Consider the following 2,884-nt stretch of genomic DNA (forward strand, 5'->3'; position numbering starts at 1 on the left):
CCCCCAACACATTTCTTTTTTTCATGTCTGAATGAAACAGATTTGGATCTAAGTCTGTCTAGTTTATGAAAAAGGCTGAGTTTATCTTGTACATAATTCTGACCTGTACAAAAGCACTTTTTTCCTAATGAAGCTGCAGAGTAACATTTAGGGTGGGGGGGATTATAGCCTAGGCTTCTGGCTATAACCTGACTAGTTTTACATCAGGAAAAGTGAGTGAGTTTTTAGGTCATGCTTGGCCTATGTAAACTAGCTTTAGTCTAAACTGTCTTAAACTTCATAAAGTTTAAGATTTTTGTGGAGAAACCTCATTGTGGCTTTTAGTTTTAGAAAGAAAAGACTGAACAGACCCAGGCCATGAACCACTTTCAGCTTGCACAGCTTTGTCATCCAGCCTGCTGGGCTTCCCACAGGTCTGAGAATTCGGCAGCAGCAAAGCTGGGGCAGCATTCATTGCTACTCCCCTGCTGCCAGATTTTGAGGTCTGTGGGGAGCTCCCCAGGTTGGATAATGTGGCTATGTGCACCAGATCATGCCAGCATGTGTGGCTGCATGCAGGTGCATAAGGCTGGGCTGGTGCATGGGTCTGGGCTGTAGACAGGCCCTGCACCATCCATCTGGCCCACCGGGATGAAATAATAATATAGTTGGGGATGGTCCTGCTTTGAGTAGGGGATTGTACTAGATGGCCTCCTGACATGGGTGACTGGTGCCTCCTGATCCTGGGAGGGCATCAGCGGCTGATTGCCGACTTGGGGGGGGGGGGGGCCCCCCAGTGGCCAATCTGGCAAACCCAGAAATGCCACCAGCATTTCTCTCAGTGCCCCCACAATCTCGGGGCTGGCATGGGCTAATTTCGAGGGGGAGGGGGGCATGTGCCCCCCCTACGCATTGCCTATGCCTCCTGAGGCCCTTTCTAACCCTAATTTTCTATGATTCTGTGAAATGTTGGGCAGTACTGGTTTAGTAAATTGTGTACCACAAACTGTCTCCCTCTTTTATTTTAAATGGAGCTCTGGGCCATATCTTTGTTGACCTTGACTTTCATGATGTCTTTGATTCGCAAAAGAGAGGTATCAAAGGAAATTTGCATCTTTGCAGCAGTACAGAACAATAAACAGCACTTGGTTCTTTAATTTTTTTACAATCAGTTGCTGGGAGATGTGGTAATGAGAGAGAATCCCTAAATACTTCACTTTCAAAGCCATCTATGGGGTTTTAGTCATGGAATGTCTACCAGCGTCTACTGGTGTCAAGGACTGGGCATTACAAATAAAATCCTGTTATATTATTATCCCCACTGCACAGCAAAAGAAACTGAGGCAGAGTTACTTGAGGGTATTACCATATATCTCAGGATTTACTGGCTCTTGAAGTTCTGTCTGTTCTTTCAGCCTGCACTCTATCAGCGTTTGGAAACTAGTGCAGTTGCTCGTCCAGATTCACTCTTCAGGTTTCTCCCGTTTAAAATGTGAAACAAACTGTAGCAAAAAAGGATTAATTTCTAGTAAACATGAACACTAAGTATAGCTGCATTAATAAGCACATGAATAATAACTTATTACTTTAAGTTTGAGTTGACTTTTTAAAGTCCTTCATTTGTAGTGAACTTTTAATAGTAGAGAGGAGCAGTTAGTTGTGCTAGTCTCAAATAAGGAGAAGGCAGGACAAGGTGGCACCTTAAAGACCATGCAAGACTGTCGAACTCCTGAGTGGCTGGGGGCCAAAGGCTGTGCATTATGCAAGCTTGAAATATCCATGGTGCCATGGGGTGGACCCTCCTGCTTTGCTGTGCCAGCACCTCTAGTCCCCTGACTCTCTCTGCGGCAGGATCCCTCAGTCCCCTTGGGCCCTGCTGCCTTGCCCACACTCAGGGGCAGGGCAGGCAGCAAGCGGGAGGAGGGACGAGAGCTTGGAAACTCCAGGAGCAGTAGCAGCAACAAGAGAGCGATGGGAGGAGCAACCCCACAACAGGGATCCTAGGGCTTTAGGTTAATCAAGGGTTGGCAGCGGTTTTGGGCAGAGCTCCAAAAACACCTGCAACCTCAACTGTCAGATGTTGGCAGGTGGCGGGGGAGCTGTGAGGGGCCTGATCCCTGTGGCAGCGCAGCCCCAGCTACTTCCCTGCTGTCTGCCCTGAGGCGCGCAGGCCGAGCACAATGCCATTGTGTGCCCCACACAGTCTGGCACGTTTGCTGGAGGTTGCCTACCCCTGGGTTAACCTATGGGGGACCCCAGAGCCCACCGGCCACATGGTCTACGGCAGGGCTGTCCACATCAGTGACTGGTGCCTCCTGAATCTGGGGGGGGCACCCACATAAGCTGCCGATGACCTCCTGAATCTAGGGGGGCACCAGCCCTGCCATCAGCGTGGGTGTCAGCTGCCAGGGGGGCACGTGCCCCCTCCTGTACCCGCTATGGCTGTCAGAGGGGCAAGAGCTTGCAGCATGCTTCACCCCCTGCTAAGTTAAGCAGCCTGATCATCCTCTCGGTTCAGGTGTGCCCAGAGCAGCAATCTCGGAGGTTTAACAGGGTCTCTCGCGCTTCACATTGGGGGGAGTCCCGGTGTGTCCTGGGGGTGCAGCTGGGCTGCAGGGCACGTCACAAAGCACCTGCTCGACCCTTCGACCCCCCGGAGCCGGGGTGCCCTGCTCTGTCCTGCAGGAGCCGCCCCGGGGCAAGGACGGGGCGCGGCTTGGCCCGGGCCGGGCGCCCGAAGCCCGCGGGGCTTCACTCGCGTCCCCGCGCCGCGCCGCGCCCGGCAGCCCGAGCAGCTCCATCGCGCTATTGTTTGGGGCCCGGCGCCGCCCCGCCCCGCAGCGCCGCACCGCACCGCGCTGCGCACAATGCGCCTTCCCCGCGCGCCGGGCCGGGAGCGATAATC

The 2,884-nt window shown here is 53.1% G+C and overlaps 1 long non-coding RNA gene across 1 annotated transcript in view; it reads right to left on the reverse strand.

Annotated features, from left to right (window-relative positions):
• Positions 1–2,884, reverse strand: part of LOC112550767 — a 13,209-nt gene that overhangs the window by 9,552 nt on the left and 773 nt on the right. The window contains exon 2 of the long non-coding RNA XR_003094770.1: positions 1,346–1,481. This is a non-coding gene — a long non-coding RNA (uncharacterized LOC112550767). The remainder of the gene's footprint in view (positions 1–1,345; positions 1,482–2,884) is intronic.

This window comes from Alligator sinensis, unplaced genomic scaffold (assembly GCF_000455745.1).
Source record: "Alligator sinensis unplaced genomic scaffold, ASM45574v1 scaffold354_1, whole genome shotgun sequence".
NCBI classification, from domain to species: domain Eukaryota; kingdom Metazoa; phylum Chordata; order Crocodylia; family Alligatoridae; genus Alligator; species Alligator sinensis.